The 21,658-nt window shown below is 39.5% G+C and overlaps 1 long non-coding RNA gene and 1 pseudogene across 1 annotated transcript in view; one reads left to right on the top strand and one right to left on the bottom strand.

Annotated features, from left to right (window-relative positions):
- The window catches only part of LOC138167306 (uncharacterized), a 57,940-nt gene that overhangs the window by 5,118 nt on the left and 31,164 nt on the right, over positions 1-21,658 (top strand). The window lies entirely within an intron of this gene.
- Positions 2,346-3,979, bottom strand: LOC138167510 (L-lactate dehydrogenase A chain-like; annotated as a pseudogene).

The following is a 21,658-nucleotide window of genomic DNA, read 5'->3' as shown; positions in this document are numbered from 1 at the left end:
GTGTGTGTGTGTGTGTGTGTGTGTGTGTGTGTGTGTGTGTGTGTATGTGTGCCTCATAGCACCTACTTATATGTTAAGGTACATAGTAGGCACTCAATTAATTACTTGATTGATCCATTGAGATGGATGAGATAATAGGATCATTGGATATTAGATTCGGTGCTGGAAAGGATCTTAAACATCATCTAATCTAACTCCTTCATTCGATTGATGAAGAAATTGAGGATTCTGAGAAGTTAATGGATTTGTCCAAAGTCATACATTGTCTGAGATCACACTTATTCTAGCAATGGGAAGTTGTTTTTTTTATTTGTTTTTGTTCTTAAACCCATCCTTAAAAAAAAAGACAATAAGTAATGAGGAGCATCTAGGATTGACTTTAAGGACTGATTTATAAGAGAAATATTCCTGGAAGTTTTTTTGTTGAGTCATTTCAGTTGTGTCCAACCCCTTGTGACGCCATTTTGGGATTCTTCTTGGCAAAGATACTGGAGTGGTTTGCCATTTCCTTGTCAATGAGGAGCAGAGGAAAACAGTGTTAAGTGACTTGCCCAGGGTCACACAGCTAGTAAGTGTCTGCCTGAGGTTTGATTTGAACTCAGGTTTTCCTGACTCCAGGTCCAGCACTGTATCCACTGTGCCACCTAGCTGTCCCTCCTGGAGCTTAGGGAGAAGGAAAAGCATATAGAGAAGGGAAAAGTCTACTTCTGCCTTGAAAACCACTCACCCATTGACTAGCTTCATAAAATGGGGACAGTGTTTCCTCATTTCATGAGGCTGGCTTAAGAAATAATTTGTAAAAAGAGGTTGTGATTTTTTAATGAAAATATAAAGAATACAAAAAAATTGTAAATATAAAGAACTGACCTCATACTTAAATAATACCCTATGAGATGTATTGCCAACAAACTTTTTAGCTGGAAAAAAGTTCTTCCTGCCCCTGGAAGTCATTACAGAGAAATTTAGTTAAGGGAGAGCAAGAGTTGATATGGTAAACAGTTTTTAATGGTGGATTTCTAAAGCTAATGACCAATTAGAGAAGTCTGATACAATCTGTCAGGCCAAGAATCCATAGAGACCTGAGCTAATGGATGGAATGAAACATTACTTAACCCCAAGTCTGAGGACAAGGGCTAGCATAACCAATTTTTGGAAAGACAATGACTATTGCATAATGGCAGAAATGAACTGTAACTCAATTGAGGTGGCTTTGTTTTCTGCTCTCTGAAATAAAGGAATCTGCTAATAGCCTGGTTTATGCCAGGGTGCCAGAGACATTAAGAAGTCTTAGGGCCAGAATTTAAATATAAATATTGCTGAGAAGAAATTCAGTTATAAGGAAATCTCATCCTGAGAATTTCCTTTCCCTCTTTCTCCTGTTCTGTTTCAGGACCACATAAGAAGTGAGAGGTCAACTAATGGCAAGTGTTTGGGCTGACATTGGAGTCAGAGATGATGGGATTATAGGTTTAGAGTTGGAATAAACCCTGAGGGTCATTTAGTTCAACTCTCTCATTTTATAGAGAAGGAAACTGAGTCTCAGAGAAAGTCACTTAGCCAAGGTAATTTAAGGAGCAGAGTTAAGATATTTTCCCTAAAGTCCTTGAACTTTATCAAAACTGTGGGGGGCTATACATCTCATAAGAAATGGAGTTCTCAAATGATGGTTACAATTTTCACTGGAACAAGTACTTGTGGATAAAGTTTCTGAAGACTGGTTGTTGTTTTTTTTTTTTACCTGTTTAGTTAAAGATAGAAAAAATGCATTTATTAAGAACTTACTTTGTGCTAGGCACTGTATTAAGCCCTGGGAACACAAATACAATGAAACTAATTAGTCCCTGCCCTCAAGAAGCTTACATTCTAATGGAGGAAGAAAATATAGGCATACCTCAGACATGTTGAGGGTTGGGCTTCAGACCACCTCAATAAAGGAAATACCACAATGAAGTGAGTCACAGGAAATTTTGGTTTCCCAGTGCATAGAAAAGTTATGTTTACACTATACTGCAATCTATTAAGTGTATACTAATATTACATCTTTAAAAAGTATAAACCTTGATTAAAATATACTTTATTAAAAAAATTTTTTTTGCTTTTTGGAGGGCAATCGGGGTTAAGTGACTTGCCCAAGGTCACATGGTTAGTAAGTGTGTCAAGTGTCTGAGGTCAGATTTGAACTCAGGTCCTCCTGACTCCAGGGCTGGTGCTCTTTTCTTTTTTTTTTTTTATCAGTTATTTGTTGATTATTCATTATTTAGAGTTAGTATGACACTTGAGGAATTGGCTGCATTGTTGTACATACACAGATCTTTTTATATAATATGGAAATTTACAACTATTGATGTATGTGTGTGTGTGTGTGTGTGTGTGTAGACAAAAATCAGGTCCTCTGGAAATGTGATGCATGGGGCCATGCTGTAGGAGCCCTAATGGAGAGGAGCACAAGGTAATCAATGCATCAATAAAGAATGACTACTGTATGATGTCTTCTAGTCAGGAGTGTTGTCTTCTGGACCTACAGGATATAGTATCTATACCTACAGGATATATAGTATATAGTACCTACATACAAAGCAGGTAGTTTATTACCTGTGGGCACTATCTGCTTGACACCAACTACTGAGACTATACAAGTCATATCCAGCATCATATGCAAACATCAATAGGGTTTAAACAAATAGTCACACTCTATTATTCCCCATTTCTAACTTTAGGAAGAGACTAGAGTGTGTTCACAGGTTTTACATTTCTGGTGTTCAATCACTAATCAGAGGAAGGATTTGACCTATTTGAAAAGCGCATCATACATAACCCCTTAACCACTGTCATGTTCTCTTGATGGCAGCACATTAAAAGGTTTTAAAATTGCAGCTCCTTCTGGATTCCCCAAAGAGTATCTGTGTACTTCTTTAAATGGCTCTCCTCCTCTGGATTCAGGTTTACCTTCACCACATCTGAAATGCCATTCTGTCCCAAGATACATGGGACACTAAGGAAGACATCTTCTTTAATGCCATATAGTCCCTTAATCATGGTGGAAATTGGATGCACTCTCCTAAGATCCTTCATAATGCTTTCTGCCAGATCTGCCACAGACAAGCCAATGACCCAGGAAGTGTAGCCCTTCAGCTTGATCACCTCATAAGCACTTTCAACCACCTGTTTATGAACTTCTTTACAATTCTCTGAATCAGCATCAGTTCCTATTTGAGGATTAACATTCTTCAGAGACACACCGGCAAGATTCACACCACTCCATACAGGAACACTGGAGTCTCCATGTTCACCAAGGATCCATCCATGACATCTCGAAGAATGGACACCTAGGGGCAGCCAGGTGGCTCAGCAAGTAAGAGCACTGGCTCCAGTGTCGGGGTGACCTGGGGATCAAATCTGGGCTCAGATACTTAGCACTACAACCAGAAATAATAACTGGCCCTGTAACCTTGAGCAAGTTACTTAACCCCGATTGCTTTAAAAAAAAAAAAAGAATGGGCACCAAGTCTCTCCCCCATTAGGTAATGGAAATGGGCAGAATCCAGATTGCAACCATTTCCAATAACGCAGTTTTTAGGAAAGCCACTTAGCTTCCAGGCCACATATGTCAAAATATCCATTGAATTGGAAACAATAAGCAGCTTGCAATTAGGGCTGTATTTAACAATATTGGGAATAATGAATTTAAAGATATTCACATTATGCTGGACCAAATTAAGACGACTTTCTCCCTCTTGTTGATGTGCCCCAGCCGTAACAATGACAAGTAGTCTTTTTCAGAAACAATCTTTGGCGTTTTGAGGAAAAGGCTGCCATGTTGGAGATCCATCATCTCTCCTTTTAGTTTGTCTTCTATTACATCAACTAAGACAAGTTCATCAGCCAAATCCTTTGTTAAGATATTGATGGCACATGCCATGCCAACTGCACCAACCCCAACAACAGTGATCTTGTTCTGGGGAACCTGTTCTTCATTTAGGGCATTCAGAATCAGCTGATCCTAATAGTAGATGCCATTTTGGGGGATAGCGAGTTTGCTGGTCAGGCTGCGAAAGTTGTGAGTTATACATGAGATGGCTGCTCCCAGAATCATGCTGCTGGTGCTCTTTTCACTACGCCACCTAGCTGCCTTTAAAATATACTTTATTGCTAAAAAATGCTAACCCTCATCTGTGCCTTCAGCAAGTCATAATCTTTTTGCTGGTGGAAGGTCTTGCCTCCATGTTGATGGCTGCTGACTGATTAGGGAGGTGGGTGCTGAAGGTTGGGGTGGCTGAGGCAATTTCTTAAAATAAGAAAACAGTGAAGTTTGTTGCATCATTTGTCTCTTCCTCTCATTTGAACACTTAGTGGCATTCTAGGGTTATTAATTGACCTAATTTAAATACCATTATGTCTCAGGGAATGGGCAGGCCTGAGGAGAGGGAGAGAGATGGGGGATAGCAAGCCCCACCTGGTCAGTGGAGTAGTCAGAACATAGGCAACATTTATTGATTATGTTCACCAACTTATATGAGTGTGGTTCATGGTGCCCCCAAACAATTACAATAGTAATATCAATGATCACAGATCACCAGAACAGATATAATAATAATGAAAATATATGAAATATTGGGAGAATCACGAAAATGTCACATAGATACACAGTGTGAGCACATTTTATTGGAAAAATGGCACCAATAGATTTGTTAGAAGCAGGGTTGCCAATCAATTTATAAAAAACATATTATCTGTGCAGCACAATAAGGCAAAACACAATAAAACAAGGTATGCCTGTACATGAAGCTGGTGGGGAGGGGTAGAGCAGCTAGGGGAGGGAAGGAGATACACTCTAGTGGCATGGCAGGAAATTGGGGGAAGTGTAGATAGAGGCCTGGAACCCAGCAATACAAGGCCAAGGCTGGCTTATCCTATCAAAGCTCAGGGTGGTTCAGAGGGGATAAAGGCCCATTCTTTGGTAGGGGTGGACCAAGTGCAGAGCTGACAGCATGGCTGGTAATATCTATTTAAAACAAAAGTATTTATTTTTTTAGTACCACGATAGCTTAATCATCTTTGGGATTCATTTTGGGAGCCTTGATTAGATCTCCAGTCAATGACATAAAATTAAGAATGTGCCATACAAGGTGTGAATGTGTAAGACGTTTCCAGCGTGTCTTGTGAATAGACTCAGAAGGCAATCTTCAAGGAGGAGATCCAAATATCCCCAGTACTATCCTTGGACTACCCAATAGCCTCTTAAAGTGAAAACTTTGGAGGGGACAGCATTTATTTTGCTGTACTAATTCTGGTATTATTAAAATTCCAACTGGTCCATAATTGGACCTATACACAGACATGAATGTGAGGGCAAGGTTGGTGTTTTAATTTGGAATTTGAATCTTCCCTCCCCTCTCTTTTCTCTCTCCCTTTCTTCCCCATCTTCAGTGCCCTAGTTCAGACAGCACTTTCAAAAAAAATACCAAATCAATCAATAATAAACAATAATCAATAAACATTTACTAAGCACCTATTATGTGCTAATGCTGGGGATAAAAAAAGGCAAAAGACAGTCTCTGCCCTCAAGGAGCTCACAATTTAATGGGGGAGACAGCGTGCAAACAAATACATACAAAGCAAGTATATACAGTAGAAGCAGGAAATAATTAACAGAGGGAATGCACTGGAATTGAGAGGTTAGTGAAGATTTCTAGTAAAAGACAGGATTCAAGTTGGTGCTTAAAGGAAGTTGGAGAGGTCAGTACTCAGAGTGGAGGAGGGAGAGCATTCCAGATATGGGAGACAGCCAGAGAGAATGTCCAGAGCTGAGAGATAAGAGTGCTTTGTTTGTGGAATATCCAGGAGGTCAGTCACTGGCTTGAAGAATCCCTGTTGGGGAGTAAGGTATAAGAAGATTGGAAAGGTAGGAGGGGGCTAGGTTATGAAGGACTTTGAATGCTATACAGAGCATTTTGTATTTGTTCCTGGAGGCAATAAAGAACCACTCTAATTTATTGAGTAGGGCAGTGACATGATCAGGCATGTGCTTTAGGAAAATCACTTTAGTGGCTGAATGGAGGAAGGTGGGAAGAGACAGGAGGCTGGCAAACCTACCAGTGGGCTATTGCAACCGTCCAGACATGAGGTGATGAGGGCCTGTACTAGAGAGGTGGTAGTGTCAGAGAAGGGAAGGTGGACTCATTCAAGAGATGTTGCAAAGGTGAAATTGTTGAGCCATAGCAGCAGATTGGATATGGGGGTGAGAGAGTATGAATTTTCTGCCACTACTTTTCCAGTTCAGTATTATCTTTCAGACCATTGTCTTCCTCAAAGATCTGGTTCTCTCAAGATCTGATTGGCTGGGGGAGTCTCCTGTACCCGGATCCTTCAACAGGTGGGGGAACCAGCCATGTCAGGCCCTGGTCTACAGAGTGCCTGAAGAGAGACCTTAAATCAAACATACCCAAGTAGGAAACTACTTGTTCCTGTCTTTTAACATGGAGTCTTCCACACCTGATGTTATTCTCTTTTGCCCTTTTCCACCCTCCATGACCTGACTTTGAGGTCCAATGCTATTTCAGTCAAAGAATTCCATTTATTGCTGGAGTGAAGGAAAGATGGGAGAAGGGAGAGGAACTAAGGATTCTGAAGGCAAAAGTTCCCAATTTTGCAGGCTTGTCTTGGGCCACCCCAGTCATTTTCAACCATGGAGATATGGAAGGGGAGGACACATAAAATTTGCAAAAAGTCATGCAAATATAGGATAGAAAGGTAGATATAAAACTTTTGGCGGTCCTTTCCAGTCATCTAAATCTAAAATTTTAAGAAATATAACAACTCAGTACCTCATTTGACTTTTATATGCATTTACAATTATTTATTTATTTCATTTTTAAATTTATGAAATACAACAAGCATTTCCATAATATAGTAGAGTAAAAAAAGATGATTACACATGTAACTACACATATATTATTCATAGCTTACTATTCCATTTAAATGTATAATAAATTTATCATGTAAATTTCTTTCCCCTCCCTTTTCCTCCCTCCCCCTGCCCTAGATTGTTGTTCTTAAAACAAGATTGCTATTACTGTATATATGTTCTCTTGGTTGTTCATTTTGTGATTTTCATCTGTATTTTGGAAGGTTCATGAGTTTTTTGGGGGTGAATACGCCAACTACCAGTGCCTACCACATCTGCGTGGAGGTGCCTTCTTAGCAGCTCATCCTACTTGAATGTTTCATGAGTCATTATGGCTAAAAAAAAATCACCCCTTGGAGACCAAGATTCTGGTGAGGGGCTTTTTTGGAACTTTGTTGCATCTTTGGACTAGAGACAAATGATCACCAACATATATTTATAGAGAACCATAGAAAATCTGTTTCTGGGGAATGCAAAGTTTGGACAAAATATTGTCCCTATCTAGGGTGTGCTGAGGCTAGCTTGGGAAAGATAATGGTTAAATTTCCAACACAGGCACTTATAACTCTGAAATTGGCAAGCACTACAAACCAGGGCTTGATTTATTGTTTTGTTGATGGGAGGAAACAAGTGATTAAATTTTACTTATGTTCCAGGCACTGTGCTAAACATTTTACAAATATTGTCTTATTTGATTCTCATTAACAACCCTAGGAGGAAGGTGCTTTATTATATCCTTTATAGGTGGGGAAACTGAGGCAGACAGAGGTTAAGCCAGTTGTCCAAGATCACACAGTTAAGTGCCTTTGAAGGAAGGTCTTTCTTTTATAAAAATTTATTTATTTTTAGTTTACCACATTCAGTTCCACAATCTCTTGATTTCCGAATTTTCTTCCCTTCCCTCTCCTCCCCCTCCCCGCCCCATGGTGGCATGTAATCCAATATAGGTTCTACAAATACCTTCACACTAAACATTAGTCAGGTTGTAAAGAAGAATTATAATCAATGGAGTGTATAATGAGAAAGAAGGAACAAAACAAAACAAAAAAGAGAGAGTGCAAGTAGTTTGCTTCCATCTGCATTCAGACTCTGTAGTTCTTTCTCTGGATGTGGATATATCCCTTTCCATCATGAATCCCTTGGAGTTGTCCTATAACCTTGCATCGCTGAGAGGAGCCCAGTCTATCAAAGTTAGCCGTTACAGATACAATGTGTCTGTAATTGTGTACAGATTTCTCCTGGTTCTGCTCCCCTCACTCAACTTCAGTTTATATAAGTCTCTCCACGTTATTATGAAGTCCATCTGCTCATCATTTCTTATAGCACAATAGGATTCCATTACATTCATATATCACAACTTGTTTAGCCATTTCCTAATTGATGGGCATTTCCTTGATTTCCAATTCTTTGCCACCACAAAAAGAGCTGCTATAAATATTTTTATACATACAGGTCCTTTCTCCACTTGTATGATCTCTTTAGGATACAACCCTAGAAATGATATTGCTGGGGCAAGGGTATGCACTTTTTTATAGCCCTTTGGGCATAGTGAAGGAAGGTCTTTCTGACTGTAGGCCCAGCACTTTGTGCACTATGGTGCCTCCTAGCAGTCTGAATAGTGTACTCCTACATTTGAAGGCAGGACAACCTGTGTTTGAATTTCCCAAGGCACTTACTAGATGGGTGACCCTGGTCAAGTCACTTAATCTTTCCCTGGCTAATAGTGCCTATCTCACAGGACTGTTGTCAGGATCAAATGAGATCATATATGCAAAATGTTTTGAAAACTTTAAAAGGCAGTAGTAAAGTGCCCACCAGAAATTATACACTAGAGCCCCCTTAAACCTGCTAGAGGGGACCCTTACTGGGTTCCTCGGAAACCACCTAATAGGCTCCAATAGTAAAGAAATGTTTCACCTGTGTTGCTAAAACATGCAACAGATTCCCATGGATTCAAGTCTGTTTATGTTTGTATCCAAGGCTTTGCTAAGGAACTATGGCTTTGCTTCGCTTCAGTAGAAATAATACTAAGGCTTTGTTTCAATAAGAATAATACTGAGAATGCTTTGCTTCAGTGGGAATAATACTGAGAATGCTTTGCTTCAAAAAGAATAATACTGAGAATGTTTTGCTTCAATAGACACAATGCTAACCCCTTAGAAACATATTCTGTTACTAGCAATCACATTGTCCATAAAATTATGTCTAACAGAAAGCTCGCTGCTGTCTTTCGGTCTGAGAGGCAGTCCCGGCTGGTTAATAAACACTCCTATCAAATTATAATTGGCCTAGCTGTCCTGTTAATTCTTGGGTGTCCATTACAATATCAATTTTAGTTATCACCATCTTCAGGTATAGAAAGGCTTAGAAGCAGACAGTATAATAGCATAGAAGGGTAGGGAAGGAAAGGACACACAAACACAAGGAATGTAGGTAGCTATGGATTAGGCTTGGCAGGGAGAGGACAGATTGAAGGGCAGATTTTTTTTTTGGCTTTGTTAATGTTCAGACTTTTACTCTCATCTGCCTTCAGGGTTGTTCATGAGAATCCATTTTCTGGTCCATTGCTGTTCAAAGAGTGTGACTTTTTTGCCTTTATGTTTGATCTAGAGCTTGTGTACATTTTTTTTATATTCAATCTATCATCTTCTTTTTAAGGGATGCCAAACTGGCTGCACAAGGCCTTTCTTGGAAACAAACCAAGGACCTACTGAAATGCTTCCAAAATGTGCTTTCCATTACCACAAAGTTGTGGTGCTCATGTTGTGGACATTTCTCTCTTTATGTGATAATAGTGTCTTTCAGGTGATTAAATGCCAGGGGCTTTGAAGGCTGACATTTGGTCTTGGCTGCAGCATGGAGGCTGATACAGGCTACTCCTGTCCACAATGATGGAGAGAGCTACTCTTTCTTTAGGCTTTAATCTTTTGTGACTATTAACTGGATTTTTATGTTACAGATAGTTATTTGTGTATATTTCTGCTATAGACTTCCTCAGGGCAAACGACTCAGTCTCGCCTTCTATCTTTTTTTCCCCAACACCTAGCACAGTACCTTGAAAAGAAGAAACTTTGCAAATGCTATTATGTGTCTGGCACATATTAGGTGCCTAATAAATGTTGATTAACAATTTATTGAACTGAATATTTAATATTTTCCCTCTAGATTTTGAATCCTTTAATAGTAATTTTGTCCTAGACCTGTGATTTCATCAGCATGGGATGACTCCCAGTTTGGAAATTTCCTTCACAGATGCAGATCTGTGACTGGGATGCAATTGACAGTCTTAGAGAGTAGTCCGAAACAGTGATGGGCCCAGGGTCACAGCCAATATGTGTCAGGGGCAGAACTTGTCTCCCAGAACAAAATCCTGTTTTTCTATGAATCGTTTGTTAAATGAATCATTTCTATTTGAGGTAATGTTATGCTTTAGAATGGTTGTGGACTTTGTTTGTCTGCCATAGAAAAAATAAATGAATGGGGAAAATGGATGTCTGGTACTGTCAGACATTACTAGGGACTGGAAATGCTTAAGTGAGCAGCTATCCTCTACTGAGCTCTCTGTTAGAAGGTAAACTTATCAGGCCAAACACTGCCTCCCTCTCATATTTTTATTCCTGAGTGCCTAGGACAGTACACAGCTAATACTAGGTGATTTACAAGTGCTTGTTGATTGACTAGATGCTATCGGGATACAGAAGTAGAAGACAATATGATTTCTATCCACAAGGAGATGATCATGTAGTTATGAACCCCCACAGGAACCAGTAAATTTCCTGCTTATTAATTAGTTCTGAAGTGAACAACTTTTGAGAAAGTTTTGACATATTTCATGTAGTGACACAAAGACTTTAGATTCCCTGGTTTCCTTTGTCTCCATTAAACTCCCATCTTTTACAGGAAACCTTTCTTAACCCCTCTTAATTCTAGTATCTTCCCTCTCTTATTTTCTATTTATTTTGTGTATGTTTTGTTTGTTTCTATTTGCATATTGTCTCTTCCATTAGATTGTAAATTCCTTGAGGGCAGGGACTGTCTTTTGTATACCCAGGTTTAGCACAGTGCCTGACACATAGGTGCTTAGTAAGTGTTCATCGATTGTTTCAGTTGAACAAATTTTTATTAAATACATATTACATGAAAGGACTCACAAAGTTTAAGGAAGACACCATCTTTGACTTCATGGAGTATATAGTCTATGGGAGGGAGGACAAAAATTAAACATTGGTAACCATAATACCCTGTATTACAAAATAAGTATAAATGGGGTCAGAAGACAAAGGTGGTTACCAGCTGGAGGGTTCAGGGAAGTCACAAATGGTTTTGAGGAGTAGGTGGCAATCGTGTTGAACATTAAAGGGTGAAGAAAAATCAAATAGAAGAGGGAGAGGAAGGATTTTCTAGGCCCAGGAAACAGTGTAAGCAAAAGGGATTTGGGTATTGTTGAAGGGAGTTCATGATTCATTGAGGTCTAGGAAAAGCAGAGGCATGTCAGGTTTGGAGGAGAGAGTACAGCTGTACTGTAGTACAGAGTATTATACAGGTAAGAACAATACAAGGCAAGGCTAGAAAAATAAGTCAATGATAGAGTGTAGGAGAGCCTTGAATGCCAGGAAAAAGAAATGAAAGTCACTGGCGAGGTAAGTTTTATATCTTAGGAATCAGAGTCTTCATGGGATGGGACTTTTTGTTGTTTAGTCATTTCTGTCATATCTGACTCTTCAGGACCCTATTAGGAATTTTCTGGGCAAAGATACTGGAGTGATTTTCCATTTCGTTCTCCAGCTCATTTTACAGACAAGGAAACTGAAGCAATAAAAGTTATGTGACTTGCCCAAGGTCACCCAACTAGTGTCTGAAGTCAGATTTGAACTCAGGAAGATGTCTTCCTGACTCTAGGAAGGGTACGCTTTCTGCAAAACGAACATAATAGGTAAAAAGGACTGTAGGATAGCATTGAATATTAAGGAGACATACTTATGTGAGGTAATCAAGGAAGCAGAAGGTGGTGGGGGGCAGTGGATGCAGAGCACACCTGTAGAGAAGATTCAGGAGTGTACAAAACTGATATTGAGGTGAGACATAGGTATACGAAGGGTCTTTATCTCTCCTTGTTCTTCTTAATCTCAGGAGGCAGAACTAGGGGAAATGAAGGAAAAATACTAAAAGATAAAGAGGATATGAAGGATTACATGGTCAAAAATTCTATGAGGGAAATCAAGTCAAGAGGGATGAGGAGTTCGTCAAAATGAAATTCTGATGATATACATTATTCATATGAGGAAGAAAAGTTGCTTTAAAAAAGACATTTATATAGTATTTTGAGATGTACTTTACATGTATTATCTCATTTGATCATCATAATAATCCTATGAGATAGGTGCAATTACTATCCTCATTTTAGAGATGGGGAAACTGAGGCTGAGAAAGGTTAAATGATTTAGTAACAGCTAACACTTACATAGCATCCACTATATGCCAGACACTGTACTAAGTGCTTAATACATATTATGACATTTGATCCTCATAACAACCTTGGGAGGTAGGTACTGTTATTATCCCCACTTTATAGATGAGAAAACAGAGGCAAACAAAAGTTATGTGACTTGCCCAGTGTCACACAGTTAGTAAGTGTCTAAGGTCAAATCTGAACTCAGGTCTTCCTGATTCCAGACCTGGTAACCTACCCACTGTGTCACCTGGCTGCACATGTAACTGGAATGTTCCATCACACCTTAGACTTAGACTTCCACATTAGGCTTTAGTTCAATATATGAGATATAGAAAAACATAACACATGCATGTATATTAATTATATATCATATGTATACATATATATGTATAATTATGTATCATATATATAGACATCCATATGTGTGTGTGTGTGTGTGTGTGTGTGTGTGAGCTCTTTGGCTAGTGTATATGTATATGTGCATGTGGGGCAGCTAGGTGGCACAGTGCACAGAGGATTGGGCATGAAGTCAGGAATCCTTGAGTTCAAATCTGGCCTTAAACACTTACTAGCTATGTGACCTTGGGTAAGTCACTTCTTTTGCCTAAGTTTCCTCATCTGTAAAATGAGCCAAAGAAGGAAATGGCAAACCACTCCTGTATCTTTTCCAAAAAAAAAAACCCAAATGGGGTTTAACTTTTAGATTATACGAATATTGTGAATATTTTATACAAACAATTTATATGTAGTTATATAGCTGCTTGTTGTCTCCTAACACCAGTAGAATGGAAGTCCCTTGAGGGCAGTGATGGTTTCTCTTATGTCTTTGTATTTGTTATGGGAATGGGAATGGGAATCTAAGATCTTTCCTGCCCCTAGGCCCTTTGATGGGCTTAAATGACTCTAACAACCCTCCCTGATTTGAAAATATACTCTGCCCCCTAATAGGCTGAATGTGGTCACATGAAGCTTGTGGCGGGAGGCTTGTTTTTAAGGAATGACCACACCTTGTTACTTTGTTATTGGGCAGTGGGTCAAGAGGGTTGTGACATTATCTGATCCATGAGAAGGCTATATATACTCTGATGTGAGGTTTTGTTTGGGGGGTCAGTTTGAGAAGAGTTGTGTGATTTGACCAGACAAGACTATGGGCAGCCGTTGAGCCCCATGGCTTTAAAAACCCAGATGCTTCCTTCTCTGGTAACTGACTAGGTATGGATGTAATGGTCAGACAGTTGGAAGCCTGTCTGCTGATTTGTTTCTCTGTCTGTGTGTAACTTCTGCTTGTAACTTGTTTATATTGTCTGAAGTTTGGGGTGCTGACTTTTTCCCCCTGAACTAGGTAAATGACATATGTTTGATTAAAGTAAGATTGTTAATCCCTTTTGACTTGCTTTACTTTAGAAAAGCAGATCTAGGAACCTGTGCTAGCAGCCATCCTGGGTATGCTAGGGTGCTTGCTGCTACAGTATTCTAATGCTGAGCACAGTGTCTGGTACACAGTAGGTGCTTAATAAATGCATATTGATTCATTAATAGACCTCTTTGCTGCAAGTTTTGGGGGAAAGGGAAACTATTGCTAATATTCTTTTAGAATTAGTTCCTTAAGAGTCAGCCTGGACCATAGGTCTCAACCTCTAGGTAAAGTAGTTCTTTTTACATTTTTCCCTTTTTCCATGTGGTGCCAAAGGAGTTACTTGGTCAGTTGCAAGGCATCTCCTCTTCTCCCTATCTTTTGTTGTTGTTTTCTCCATTCTTCTTTTTCTTTTCATTGTCCTGTCCAGTCCTTTTGTGTGAATATCTCCAGCTCAGCCCCAATCAGAGAAGGATCTTTTTCATTTCCTTTTTCCCCATCTACTTTTCAGGGTCTGTATTTTCCAAGTCAAGTCAAGTCAATGAGCATGTGTTAAATGTTTATCCCATGCCAGCCACTGTGCTAAGCTCTGGGCAAAAATATGGCTCCTGCCCTCAGGGATCTTACATTCTAGTGAGAGAAGAAAACATACAAATAATTCTGTACATACAAGAGAAATACAGAATAATTGGAGGCAATGTCAGAGTGAAGGTGCTAGTGCCAAGCCAGGCCTGGAAAGGCTTATGCAGAAAGTGAGATTTTGGGGTGGCCAGGTGGTACAGTGAGTAAGAGTGCCGGCCCCAGCATCGGGAGACCTGGGATCGGTTCTGCCCTCAGATATTCCACACCCACACAAAAATAACTGGCTGTGTAACCTTGAGCAAGTTACTTAACCCCAATTGCTTAAAAAAAAGTGAGATTTTAGTTTGGGAACAAGCTCAACTATATCTTTTGTTGTGCTGCATCCATTCCTACTCCCTTAGAACTGGTGCTTGGCATTGCCAAAAGTATGTTAGTAGGGGCGGCTAGGTGGTGCACTGAATAGAGCACTGGCCCTGGAGTCAGGAGGTCCTGAGTTCAAATCTGGCCTCAAACACTTCACACAAAAACTAGCTGTGTGACCTTGGGCAGGTCACTTAACCCCAATTGCCTTCCGAACAGCCCCCCCAATAAAGTATGTTAGTGTAAGCAGGAGGGCAAGGGTTCTGACCTGCTGGTCTCCTTTAGCATTCTCCTCCTATTCCAGGACCATGGGCCTCCTATGTAGAGTAGATTGGGGGAAAAAAAGCAGGTAATTGAGGATAAATACAAAAGAGTGACTCTGTCTTCTTGCCTCCTGAGGCACAGAATGTGATAAAGGGAGAAAAAAGCATGAAGGGTTCATGTGTTGTTGTTTGTCCTTCATTCTCAAAGAGGCCATGACATCAGGAAGGTGATGCCACGACATCAGGAAGGTGATGCCACAACTTGCCAGTGAATTGGATTTAAGTGAGGCAGGGCTATATGAGACTGCTTGTCATCTTGGAGAGTGGGAAGGGTGGGAGGGAGGGAGAAAAAAATTTGGAATTCTAAATCTTATTAAGTGAGTGTTGAAAACTATCTTTACATGTAATTGGGAAAAAACACTATTAAGTGGAAAAAAAAATAAGTGAGGCAGAGCTGTACAAAGTCACCAACCTCACTCTCTCATCCAGGATCATCTGGGTCCAGTGGCAAAAGATTTCTTTGGCTACGGATCAGAGAAGAGATGGGAATGTTATCCAGGAGAGATCTGTAGCAGCAAGCACCCCAAGCATCCTCAGGGTTTGCTGCCAATACAGGTTCTTAGATCTGCTTTGTTAAAGGAAAGCAATTCAAAATGGGTTAACGAGCTTACTTTAATCAGTCAGACATATATCGTTTACCTTGTTCAGGGGAAAAGGTCAGCACCCCGAACTTCAAAGTACACAGACAGAATTATCAAGACAGAAACAGATCTAGTAGACAGATTTCAAACTGTCCAACCCTTACATCCATACCCAGTCAACATCTGGGTTTTTTCAAAGCCGGGGGGGCTCCGGACAATGGCTTCCCAGAATCCATATCAAATCACAAAACACTTCTCAAAGTGAGCCCCCAAAACAAAGCTACACATCAGGGCTTATATAGCCTTCTCCTGGCTCAGAGAATGTAACAACCTTCTGGACCCACTGGCCAATCAAGAAGTATCTACTGAAAAACAAGCCTCCCACCCCAGGCTCCATAGGCACTTTAGCCTAGGGGCAGGGAAGATCTTCCAAATTTGCATTCCCATTACAAGATCAGACAACGATAAAAGACAAAAGAAAGATGCAAAAACTACTTCACTGTTCTTTTGTGTCTGTAGATTCAGTTAAAGAAAATGTTTTTCATTCTGAAAAGAATAAAATAAAAGTGATTAGTAGGGAGTTGACACTGGACATTAGCAAGGTAATGACAAGGGCTTATCTAGCTGCCCTCAATGATTTTGGGTTGTTAGACCTAGACAAACCAGGTGTCCCAAGGGACTGACGAGAAAGGACTGACAAGAGAGGGTTGCTGAGCTACTGGTCATTATCTTAAAAAAATATGGAGAAGAAGAAAAACACCATAAAGAAGGGCTCCAAGTTCAGACCCAATTTAAAAATAAAAATGGGGAGGGGCAGTGTCTATAAACTCTGGTAAAATTCTAGAATGTATTTTTCCAGGTATGATTTTGAGCATTTGGAAAGGGAAAGTACGATGCTACAAGCCATCATGGCACTGTCAGGAACAGGTCATGTCAGACATAGCTAATTTCATTTTTGAACAAGGTTACTAGACTGGTGTATCAGGGAGATGCTATTATTTCATCACAGTATTTGAGAAAGTCTATCATCCTGTCCTTGTGAATGGGATGGAGAAATATGCATTAGATGATAATACAGTAGATTTGGAAATATTTGAATGCTTAAGAACAAAGAGAAACTATTAATGGTTCAGTGTCAACATGGAGAGGGGTCTGCCATGAAGTGATCCAGGGGTCTATCCTTAGCCCTTCTGTTTGATGTTTGTTTTTTAAATAACTGTTTACCAATTTATTGAGTGACTTGAGTAAAGGTATAGATGGAATGCTATCAGATTCATAGCTTGTTAGTTATTTTGAATGCCAAAATATTTCAAAAAGCTAAAAAAAGGGTTGAACTTAATAAGATTTAATAAAAATATTAATAGCCATAGATGTGATATCCATGACCTTAGTTAAAAACTTCATAAGTACAGGAGGGGAAAGATATTGCTAGGCCATAGATAGGCAGTATTAAAAATACCTCCATCACCATCTGTCTTTGAGAATCTTTTCTTTACTCAAAGTTCTCTTTGAGTAAATTGTCTCTTCTTTCTTTGCCAAGGCTTCTTTGAATACTTCCCCCCCACCTGCCCCAAATGCTTTCAAATTATCTAGTCTTTATGGATCTTCATGCATAGTTACATGACTGACAAGTCAAATGTAATCCCTTTGAGGGCAAGTATAGAGCACAGAACTTGGAGTCAGGAAGATCAAAGTTTGAAAATTGACTCAAGACCTTGCTAGCTTTGGGCAAAGTAACTCCTCTTTGGGCCTCGGTTTCCTCATCTGTAAAATGTGAGGATTAGATTTAATGAGTTCTTGTGGCCCTTCCAGCTTTATAATTTGTCATTGTGTGATCTATGATCTAGGGGTGAATTCTCTCCTTTTTGAATACCTAGTACCCAGAGACCTGCCTTACCCACATGGATATTTAACAAATGTTTGTTAAGTCAGAGAAATTTTATAGATGGGGGTACTCAGAGAGGAATAGTATTCTGGGCAAGTGATTTTCTCTCAAGCAAAAAATATTAGTTAATAAATATTTCCTGGCAAAAACTGAAAAATAAAGGTTTAAAGAATATATATATATGTATATATATATATATGTTTAAAAGAAGTTGATTTTTAAAAAAAATGTGTGTGGTTCACACTGAATATAAATAGATCCCTGAATCTTATTAATCTCCACTGCCAGTCCTTGGCACATTCCCACATCTCTTTGCCATACAGTGCATGGTAAAAGAAAAAGCTTTTTAAAGAATTGTCACTCGAATACTGTATGTTTCCCCTTGCCCACTTACAGTTCATTTTTAGCTGGCACCATCCCACATCCAGTGTTTTTGCTTCCTCTTGCTGACGTCCTTCCCCCACCTCAAATAACTCTGGCTCATCCCTCCCCTGCTCTACTTTTTCCCTCATGTGACCATGCCAAGGATGAGTTAGGGGCTGACATGGATGCATGAAGTAAAGCTTCCTTTCTTGCTTGACTCAGACCACTGGCCCCCTGTAAGACTGCTATTTCAGGCTCAGAGATCAGCTGACAGAAGCAACTCAATGAACAAAGATTCACAGGTTTTTCTCCTCCACTTCCTTCTCCTCCTCCTCATTCTTTGCTTTCTTCCCAGTTGGTTGCTATTTTTAAAATGGATGGAGGGTGAGCAGTGAGCCAAGAGTCTTTGAGGCAGCCTTGGAATTAGTAAACTCAAGTAGAATTTGCTTGAGTATGGAGAGAGATGTGGAACGTGGGTGCCATTCACAAAAAACAACAACAAAAAGACCAAAACCAAAACCCAATGTAGACTTGCCCAGTTAGATTCTCCCAGAGTCACAGCCAGGATGCTCCCAGGGACAGAGGGACTATACAGCCTCATTATGTCCTTTTGGTGCAAATAGTTAGGAGCCCTTTTAAAAATTCAACCAGAATTCAGTTAGTAATTCCAGGGGACACTTTGCTAATGTCCTGCAGACCTTAGCCACTTTCTAGCGCTGAACCCCATGGGTTCTTTTTAAAGCTATGCTGACCCACAGGACTTTCTGCTTGAGACCTCAGAATTTGGGATAGGAATGGAAGTAGGAAAGAAAGGATTTCATGCAGGAGGCATCACTTGTAAGATCATGGAACTCTAGCTCTACTCTCCTTCTGAAACATCTATTTATGGTTCAACCAATCCTTCTATTCTTTAGGCACTAAAGAGTTACCCAAGTCAAATTTCTCTGGATCTATTCTGGAGTTGGAGGAGTCAATACCCTTGCTATATTCCCTACCCCTTCTTTCTTCTGTTTTCCTATAATCTTTCTTACAGGTTGTAAGGATGACATTTAAGATGTTTGGCTCCTAAGCCTTACTTTGCTGCTTGTACCTCCAATCATCTAGAGTTGGTCTCCATCAGTGCTAACACTCCAGAGTGCCCTTAGAGTTCTTCGTGACTGCTTTGTGCTCAGGCAAATAGGAAGTGATGTCAACAGCCTGAACATTTAGTCCTCCCAACCAACCCAGACTTTAAGATGATCTCCCTGCCTTTTAAGGAGAAGTTAACCTAACTTACATGGGGGAAGGAGGAGGATTAGGGTATTTCTTCTACCACAAATCCTCTGACCCGTGGTTTCTCCAAGGAGAGGTCTAACCATTGTTATAGCCTCAGCATTTTTTTCTCTAAGCTCTTGACTTCGGGTCTGAGTGAACAGTGCGGGTCTTGTGTCTTGCTTCTGTGCCCTATAGGTAAGATTTCTGGAGTTCACTCAAGCTGAATTTTACAAAGTTAGATGACTCTTTACGGCTCTGTAATCATTTTCAGATTGACCTACTCTTTCTGGCATCTGATCCAAATCTGGCAACTTCTGTTCAAATTTAAGACCAGTTAAGTGTGACCTCAACTCCTGATGAAATATCACACCTCCTCTGCAGACTTTATCTGCTTCCTTGAATTTTGTTGTTTCTCTCTATTTTAGTTCATGTAGAAGCCCATTCATTTCTCCTTCATGCTGAATGTCAGACTGAGTGAGTACAGTATATCCTTCTCTTGGAATCCCACAACCATCAAATTACCTTTCTTGTTTTTGCAAGCTCCTTTGCCATGTGGCTTTGCAGTGTTCTGACTGCATCATTCCAAAAGTTATTCTTTTATAGCTTTTCAGAAGTTTATGAATGTTTATTTTAGCTTATATCAATGTCATTCATCAATTGCATGTCTAATCCAAATTTCCCATGTTCTCTCCCCGCCCAAGGAAGATATGGGTTCTTTTCTGAGAAGACTCCTAATTTAGTCTGGTGGCTCCATGGTGATGCAGCAGACCCAAGCCCAGCTCCATGTCCTGGGGATTGTGGAGGCCTATTAGCATCCAAAGCTGTGTCTTGGATTGGTCCTGATATTTCTGTCTACAACCATCTATTTCCTCTTCTCAGAGGAATGTTGTAATTCCTACAATGGTGGAGGCAATGAATCTCTTATTAACACATCTCTAGCTCTTTTATACCTAGACCCACAGCCTTACCTATTAGCACACAAAAGAGTAAACCTTCTGAATACCTGCTGACTCATTCCCTCTACATCAAAAGTTCCCAGCCCTCAGCCTACTCAAGCTAGTGCAAATTAAGGGCTCATCTGGGATCTCTGGCATTGCTAGGATCCACTCAAGAAAAAATTAGTAATTTTTCTTTTGTTTTCAGACTATAAGGTCTGTCAGTTTTCTGAAGTGTTTTCTCCAAGACTCAGACCTTCTGCTTTGAGAAAACTTCTGCTTAATCTCTGATAGCCATTGTATTAGTCTGTCCATATTGAGTATGGAAGCTGATATGACTAGCATGGAGGTTGCATCCTTGGAACACTGGTACATAGCAATGCACCTAGAACCACAAAGAGGACTTTTAGTTAAAGGAGTGTCTTGTCACTTAAGAGATAAGGAAAGTGTGGACATTTTTCAGGTTACCATGAATGCTTTGAGGAGATGTGAAGTACTTGTAGACAATATAATGAAATGGAAAGAACCAGTGTCCATTTTCTATAAGTTACCTGGACCATTAGACTATTTATTATTTATTTATAAATAAATAAATATTATTATTTATTATTAGACTAAAATTCCAGGGAGTTTTGGATAGTACTTGGAAACTGATATGTTTAGAAGAGTAGTGTCAAATGCAAAAAGAAAAAGATCTGTATAGACTGTATATTGATTAAAAAACACAAATTAACATTATCAATATTGTATTATATTTTTGTTTACTCTGTTTAATATTTCTCAATTACATTTTAATTTGGTCCTGCACTTGGAGTTATGTGAACCTGACCTGAGTTTGACAGTTCTCGTCTGGAAGACCAGCCATGGTATAGTAGGAATGCTGGATTTGGAGTCAAAAGGTCTGGATTTGGGTTCTGGTTCTTTTAATAACTTAACCTTAATGATCTTCAGCTTCTTCATCTGGAATAGGGATAATAAGGCACAAAATACCTACTTTTCAGGTAACAGGTAAGGTTTTATATATCTATATTTCTCTCTATAGATCTATATATCACTTTGTTAAATGATAGGTAAATCTGAATTCTCATTAATGAAAGACATCTTTCACTGGTGGGCATGGGAAGAAAATCTCAAAAGCAATATAATAACACAAGTCTGGCACGTTTCCCTGTTCCAACTGGAATGATACTATCAAAAAGGTTTTGATTTTGGTATTTTAGTTCAATTAGTCCTGGCTAAAACCTGGACTAGCCAAGGCTTTCATAACTAATAAGTCATAAAGAGTTCTTCAAAGGGTTTCTGAATCAGAAAGGTTTTATTTAAGTCAGAGGGTAAAAGGTCCTCTTATTTATTTATTTTTGAAGGAAAAAAATTCCCAATCTATTTGTTCATTCTTCCTAATGAGGAAATATTTTATAGAACAGGATGCGATGTCCTGGGAGTAGAAATGGCATTTTCTTACCCGTGATTTTAATGAGATCTGATGTAATAGGAATCAGCTGCAGTAAGCATCACATGTAATTATTTATTAGAGTTGTAAAAACATCCACACATTGCCCAGGCCTCGGGACACAAGGGCAGGGCGAGGATATTACCAGTAAACACAACCAGATTGGAGATTCCACTTTTTAAAGGTACTTTGTTAAAGAACCTAGAAGAAAGTTG

The sequence above is a fragment of the Petaurus breviceps genome, unplaced genomic scaffold (genome assembly GCF_028583685.1).
Source record: "Petaurus breviceps papuanus isolate PSGF00001 unplaced genomic scaffold, PetGlider_PUasm1.0 229, whole genome shotgun sequence".
Taxonomy (NCBI): domain Eukaryota; kingdom Metazoa; phylum Chordata; class Mammalia; order Diprotodontia; family Petauridae; genus Petaurus; species Petaurus breviceps.
This window is presented reverse-complemented; position numbering and strand designations above follow the sequence as displayed.